Raw genomic sequence first — 8,295 nt, forward strand, 5'->3', positions numbered from 1 at the left:
AATAGAATTATGGTTGCTGGCCCCAAAGTGCTCCCCCACTGACATCTCAGTCTCCTGCCCTGCCTTATTTCCCAAACGTAGGTCAAGTTTTGCACCTTCTCTCGTAGGTACATCCACATACTGAATCAGAAAATTGCCTTGTACAGACTTAAGAAATTCCTCTCCATCTAAACCTTTAACACTATGGCAGTCCCAGTCGATGTTTGGAAAGTTAAAATCCCTACCATAATGACCCTATTATTCTTACAGATAGCTGAGATCTCCTCACAAGTTTGTTTCTTAATTTCCCTCTGACTATTGGGGGGTCTATAATACAATCCCAATAAGGTGATCATCCCTTTCTTATTTCTCAGTTCCACCCAAATAACTTCCCTGGATGTATTTCTGGGAATATCCTCCCTCAGCACAACTGTAATGCTATCCCTTATCAAAAATGCCACTCCCCCCGCCTCCTCTCTTGCCTCCCTTTCTATCCTTCCTGTAGCATTTGTATTCTGGACCTTGAGTCCTGGGATCACCCTTGCAAATTTTTTCTGCACTCTTTCCAGTTTAATAACATCTTTCAAGGTGACCAAAATTGAACACATACTCCAAATGCAGCCTCACCAACATCCTGTACAACTGCAACATAACTTCCCAACTTCTATACTCAATGATTGAACTCCCTGACTGATGAAGGCCAGTATGCCAAAAGCTTCCTTCACCTGTGACTCCACTTTCAGAGAACCGTGCACCTGAACTCCAAGGTGCCTCTGTTCCACTACACTCCTCAAGGCCCCACCATTCACCAAGAAACTCCTACCTTGATTTGACTTTCCAAAATGCAAGACCTCACACTTATCTATATTGAACTCTATTTGCCATTTCTTGGCCCACTTCTCCAGCTGATCAAGGTCCAGCTGCAATTTCTGATAACTTTCCTCACTGCCAATGCTACCACCTATTTTAGTGCCATCTGCAATGTGGATATTTCTCATCCTTGGAACCATTTTCCAAAGTATTCACATCCGTAATGAAGTGCGACATCCAGGAAACATAAGAAATTTCTAAGAAGAGTATCCAACTACACTTGGGTTTGTGGAATGCCAAATTGAAGCCTCACAACTCTTGGGTGTGTGGAAAATCAGTGCTACAGTGACCTTCATTGTTACTGACTTTTTGTCAGCTTCAGTGCCACTGGCATTGTGTGACCTTCAGTGCCACTGGCATTGTTTGACCACCAGCTGCCATGAGGCTCAGCCTGTCTTCCATCTTAGCACACAGAACAGTGAGGGCCTCCTTGGAGAGGTCAGCATGTGGAGACACAGCCATTTGGATGTTTGTGTGTAGTTGATCCTCGGACAGTGGGGGTGGTAGTTTCTTCTGACTGAAGGGGGTTGGTCCTCTGCCTCTCTGTGCTTGTTCTGTCAGACCTCATACTGAGGCAGGGTCTCCAGCTAGCCATCGGTGCTGACACCTGAACCTCTCTCCTTCTCCGTAACCAAGCTTCCTGAAGCCTGGGTGGATAAGCTCCAAACCTGGAGGCCTCATTTCTAAGCTCCACACACCCTTTTCTCATGGCCTATCCCTTGTGCCCCTATGGCACCATCATGATAGGGTCCTGATGATCACTGCTGAAAATGTGTTGCTGGAAAAGCGCAGCAGGTCAGGCAGCATCCAAGGAACAGGAGAATCGACGTTTCGGGCATAAGCCCTTCTTCAGGAATCCTGACGATCACTGCCCACATTGTCGCATCCTTTCCTAGCGTCCTGCTTTCGATTGCCAGTGCCCACCCTGGTCATCCACATTGGCCCTCAGAAGCTCTCACATGGTTTTTCTGGCTCCCTCCTGCAAGCCCACTGGCTCCTGTGCCTTGTTCAAAAACATTCAAAGCAAGCCACGCAGAACTCATCTCAATTAGCCAAATCATTGGCTTTGTTCTTTGCCCATTGCATTTTGATTGATTGATTGATTGTTTTTATTTCATCACATGTCCTAAGATACAGTGAAAAGTGTTGTTTTGCATGCTACACAGGCAGATTGTACCACACAAAGTGCACCATGGTAGCAGAACAGAGTGCAGAATACAGCTACAGAGTAAGTGCAAAGAGATAGAGATCAGAATTAACATTCGAGAAGTCCACTCAGCAAGTCTAATAACGGTAGGGAAGAAGCTGTTCTTGAATCTGTTAGCATGTGTATTCAAACTTTTATATCTTCTGCACAACAGAAGAGGGTGGAAGAGAGTGTAACTGGGGTGGGAGGGGTTCCGAGGCAGAGAGAAGTGTAGATGGAGTCAATGAATGGAAGGCTCGTTTGCGTGATGGACTGAGCTGCGTTCACAACTCTCTGTAGTTTATTATTGTCTTGAAAAGAACATTTGCCAAGCCATACCATGATGCATTCAGACAGGATGCTTTCTATTATGCATCTATAAAAATTGGTAAGAGCGGTTGTGGACATGCGGAATTTCCTTAACCTCCTGAGGAAGTAGAGACGATGTCGTGCTTTCTTGAAGTGTCCGTTTGACTGCTTTCATCTTGATATTCCACAACTGCGCCACCCCCATTTTCTGTTTCTGAACCTATTCTCAAAAGGCCCAGGAAATGCTGGCCTCTGTTCTCCTCTCTGCAAATGTGGCCAGACTTGCCGAGAGTCATAGGCACCCACAGCACGAGACAGGCCCTTTGGCCCAAACTGGTCCGTGCTGACCAAAATGTTCATCAATGCTAACCCCACTTCCCTGCACTTAACCCCATATCCTTCTAAACCTTACCTATCCATCTTACGAGAGCTTCCATTCCTAGAGCTTCCAGAATTTTCTCTCTGTGGTTCAGGTTTCCAGCATCTACAAAATTGTGCTCCTGATGTTGTGGCCATACTTACTCTCGTCCTTGCCCAGCTTGAACGCTGAGTTCACCTCTGGTTTCTATGATGTGAGACTCAAACCTTGTGGGCTGTGCTGTGAGGAGCCATGAGGTTGATCCTTAGTATCGGCATGGCTCAAAGGTAGAAGACAGAGGGTGGTGATGGAGGGTTGCTTTTCGGACAGGAGGCCTGTGACCAGTGGAGTGCCACAAGGATCGGTGCTGGGTCAACTACTTTCCGTCATTTATTATAAATGATTTGAATGTGAGAATAAGAGGTACAGTTAGTAAGTTTGCAGATGACACCAAAATTGGAGGTGTAATGGACAGCGAAGAGGGTTACCTCAGATTAAAACAGGATCTGGACCAGATGGGCCAATGGACTGGGAAGTGGCAGATGGAGTTTAATTCAGATAAAATGCGAGGTGCTGCATTTTGGGAAAGCAAACCTTAGCAGGACTTATACACTTAATGGTAAGGTCCAAGGGAGTGTTGTTCCAAAGAGACTTTGAAGAGCAGGTTCATAGCTTCTTGAAAGTGGAGTTGCAGGTAGATAAGATAGTGAAGGTGGCGTTTGGTATGCTTTCCTTTATTGGTCAGAGTATTGAGTACAGGAGTTAGGAGGTCATGTTGTAGCTGTACAGGACATTGGTTAGGCTACTTTTGTAATATTGCGTGCAATTCTGGTCTCCTTCCTATCGGAAAGATGTTGTGAAACTTGAAAGGGTTCAGAAAAGGTTTACAAGGGTTGGAGGAATTGTGGTATAGGGAGAGGCTGAACAGGCTGGTGCTGTTTTCCCTGGAGCGTCGGAGGCTGAGGGGTGATCTTATAGAGGTTTATAAAATCATGAGGGGCATGGATAGGATAAATAGACAAAGTCTTTTCCCTGAGTTGGGATGTCCAGAACTTAGAGGAAATAGGTTTAGGGTGAGAGGGGAAAGATATAAAAGAGACATAAGGGGCAATGTTTTCACGCAGAGGGTGGTACGGGTATGGAATGAGCTGCCAGAGGAAGTGGTGGAGGCTGGTACAATTGCAACATTTAAGAGGCATTTGGATGTGTATATGAATAGGAAGGGTTTGGAGGGATATAGGCCGGGTGCTGGCAGGTGTGACTAGATTGGGTTGGGATATCTGGTTGGCATGGACGGGTTGGACTGAAGGGTCTGTTTCCATGCTGTACATCTCTATGACTTTATGACTCTATCTGAGAAAAGCCTTGAGAAAAAAATGAGAAAAAAAAGCATGCCAGAAATACTCAGCTGGTCAGGTAGTGTCTGGGGAGAGAGGCTGTGAGGAACTTCCAGCAAAACGGCTGAGGATTCTTTGGGAAAGAAACTTTATTATAGAGGTCTACACTGGCGAGGAATAATTCAGACAACTACTTTAAATTAAACAGAGATCCTCTTGGGCTCCCACTGTGCCTCAATAATAATTGACTAGTTTATTTCTTTATTCTGGTAGCATCTTGGGACATTCTCATCTGGTGATTTTAATTAGATGCTCAAATGGTTGTAGGGGTAGTACAGAAGGGACTACTTTTCACAGCTTGATAATTTAACTTCTTCAGCTATGTTAGTGCCCCACCCCCTAATCTATTTAAGTTGAATGAATAAGACATACCGAGCATACTCCCCACCCATTCTCCAATTACTATAGCAAGCTGAGCACATTTCGTTTCCAGTCTGTTTCAGTATGGTATTCACTGGCTCCTTTGAAATGAATGGCACTTCAGATCTGATTTAGCCTTCAGTTCATTTTAAGATTTTAGGTTCCCTAGTACATTGCTCTCTCATTAGCTTTCACAGGTCTGTAGCTGCATTTAAAACAAGGGGATGGATGTGAAACTTGGTTTCACCTCACTGCAGCAGACTTACCTCTGTACTTGTCATTTATCTCAAGAGGGTTGGAATGTAAAAGCAACGATGTGCTACCAAGACTTTCTAAAGCTCTGATTCGGCCCCATTTAGAATACTGTGTCCAATTTTGGGCCCCACACCTCAGGAAGGACATACTGGCACTGGACCGTGTCCAGCGGAGATTCACACGGATGATCCCTGGAATGGTAGGCCTAACATACAATAAATGGTTGAGGATCCTGGGATTGTATTCATTAGAGTTTAGAAGGTTGAGGGGAGATCTAATGGAAACTTACAAGATAATGTATGGCTTAGAAAGGGTGGATGCTGGGAATTTGTTTCCGTCCGGTGGGGATACTATGACTTGGTGGCACAGCCTTAGAATTAGAGGGGATCAAAGTTTGAGAGAAGATTTGTAGCTCGGGAGCTCGTTGTTGTGGTTCTGTTCGCCGAGCTGGGAATTTGTGTTGCAGACGTTTCGTTCCCTGTCGATTTGGAACGGGATCAATTTAAAACGGAAATGAGGAGTCATTTCTTCAGCCAGAGATTGGTGGGCCTGTGGAATTCATTGCCACGGAGCGCAGTGGAGGCTGGGACATTAAATGTCTTCAAGGCAGAGATTGATAAATTCTTAATCTCATAAGGAATTAAGCGATACGAGGAGAGTACGGGTAAGTGGCGTTGAAATGCCTATCAGCCATGGCTGAATGGTAGAGTGGACTCGATGAGCCGAATGGCCTTACTTCCATTCCTATGTCCTATGTCTTATGTACTTTAAAGCATGTTGTGTCATTATCTTTGGCAGTTACTATTGGCGGTTACCCGTATTTTTACCTATGGTGGTTATCTGCGGCGATTATCTATGCTGTTACTTGTGGACGTTACATGTGTTGTTACTTATGGTTGTAACCAGTAGTGGTTACCATGGATTGCCTGTGTTATTACTGTGGCGGTTACTACTCTTGTTACCTGTGGAACCTACCTGTATTGTTACCTGTGGTAGTAACCAGTAGTGGTTACCTGTGATAATTATCTGTGTTGTTACCTATGGTGGTTACCTGTATTGTTACCTGCGTAACCTTCTGCTCTCTGATTCCTCCTTGCCTTTCCTTGACATCTCTGTTTCCATTTCTGGGGATTGGCTGACCTCTGATATCCGTTATGAACCCACTGACTCCCACAATTACCTTGACCATACATCCTCACAGCGTACTTCTTGTAAAGACTCTATTCCATTTTCCCAGTTTCTCCATCTCCGTTTCTGTCTTTGTCCCATCTGTTCCAATGATGCCAACATCGACAAGGGCGCCTCCAAAATGTCCACCTGGGCCCTCAGCCAGATCTGACCTATCTCCCGCAGTTCAGACCTCACTCCCTCCCTTCCTCTCCGCAACAGTGATAGGGTCTCCCTTGTTCTCAATTACCACCTCACCAGCATCCACATCCAGAGCATCATTAGCCGTCATTTCTGCCACCTCCAGCAGGATCCCACCACTCAACACATATTCCCCTCCCCTCTCTTGTCAGCTTTCCGCAGGGACCGTTCCCTCCGGGACACCCTGGTCCACTCTTCCTTCACTCTCAACACCCCCAACAGCCCCACGGCACCTTCCCCTGAAACTGCAGTAGGTGTAACACCGGCCCAGTTACTTCCTCCCTCCTCAGTAACCAAGGGCCCATACACAGCCTCCAGGTGTATCAACAATTTACCTGCACTTCACTCAATCTGATCTGTGCATTCACAGCTCGCAATGTGACCGCTTCAACACTGGGTAAACGAAGTGCAGAATGCGTGACCACTTTGCAGGAACCTACACTCTGTCTGCAAAAAAGACCCTGAGCTTCCATTTGCCTGCCTTTCACCACCCCCTCTTGACCTGTCCCATCTGCCCATCTTCCTTCCCACCTATCCGCTCCACCCAACCTATCACCTATTTGTCTCCCACCTCAACCCCACTCCCCAACATTCCTGATGAAAGGCTTATGTCTGAAACATCGACTCTCCTGCTCCTCGGATGCTGCCTGACCTGCTGTGCTTTTCCAGCGTCACATGTTTCGACTTCAACATGCCACCTTATTCCCTGGCCAGCCCCTCTGTCTCAGCTGGCTGCAGTGCTCCAGAGAAACTCAGTGCAAGCTAGAAGAACTCTGCAGCCTTCTGGATGTAATATTGAGTTGTACAATTTTAGCGCTTGAGAATTTTCTCCCATGGTCTTACTCCAATCCCCACACACCAGACCTTGTTATCACATGGTCTGCTACCACACACAACCTATTGGCAGCTACCAATAGCCTCCATTTACAGCTATTCATTCCCCTAATAGATCTTTAACCACTCCTTTCTTCAACTGCTTTTCTCCTTCTTTGGTTTCTACCTCCACCTATCGTTTACTCCTCCACCCTGACCCCCGCCCCATCTCCTACATAAATATTAACTTTTTCCCAGTTACCGTGAGTTCTGAGAGAGGGTCACTGGAATGAAACTTTGACTGATTTCTCTCCACAGATGCTGCCAGGCCTGCTGAGATTTTCCAGCAATTTTTTTTTTGCTACCTTTTGTTATCTGTGAAGGTTACCTGTGTTTTTATCTGTGGAGGTTACCTTCAAATCATAGAATCCCTACTGCCTGGAAACAGGTCTTCTGACCCACTGAGTCCACAACGACCCTCCGAAGATCATCCAACCCAGACCCACCTCCGTACCCTATCCCTGCATTTCCCATGGCTAATTTACCTAACCTGCACTTCCTTGGACATTATGGGCAGTTTAGCATGCAGGAGAAAGTGAGGATTGCAGATGCTGGAGAAATCAGAGTTGTAAAGGGTGGTGCTGGAAAAGCACAGCAAGTCAGGCAGCATCTGAGGAGCAGGAGAATTGATGTTTTGGGCATAAGCCCTTCATCAGTGTTTTAAAAAATTCTCAAGGTCAGGTTCATAGGAGAGTAGTCTGACACAGAACAAACGACCAAGAGGCGAGTCTGCTAGAATATGAGCATTTTATTCCCCGCAGCGTCGCCACAACCAGGTCTCATACTTACAACAGGTCTGGCTTATACTCACTCTACATGTTACCGGAACTGGGAGCCGTCAGTTCTCGTAGAGCGGTTGCCAACAACCCACGCTCGGCGGTTAAACGTAACCCCGGAGCAGACTCCCGAACTGGAGACTTTTCCAGCTGATATACTCTTTTCCAGATATAAACATTCATGTGAACAGCAGAGCAAGGCTAAAAAACACATTCCATTCTGGTTACATACAGATAAGAAGATTCACACGGGGAGGTGTGTAATAAGATTCACACGGGACTAAGCAACACCTCCATTCCAGTTAGATTCACACATGTATTGGGACATAATTTTTAACAGTTTCACCACATTCCACTGCTTGGAATTTTACACCACAACCTGTGACTCCACTTTCACAGAACTACACATCTGCACTCCATGGTCTCTTGATACAGGAACACTCCCCGCGGCCTTCCCATTAAGTGTGTAAATCCTGCTCTGATGTGCCTTTCCGAAACGCAACACCTCACATTTATCTAAATGAAACTTTATCTGCCACTCCTTGGCCCATCAGCCCATCCATT

Source organism: Chiloscyllium plagiosum, chromosome 18 (genome assembly GCF_004010195.1).
Source record: "Chiloscyllium plagiosum isolate BGI_BamShark_2017 chromosome 18, ASM401019v2, whole genome shotgun sequence".
Taxonomy (NCBI): Eukaryota; Metazoa; Chordata; class Chondrichthyes; order Orectolobiformes; family Hemiscylliidae; genus Chiloscyllium; species Chiloscyllium plagiosum.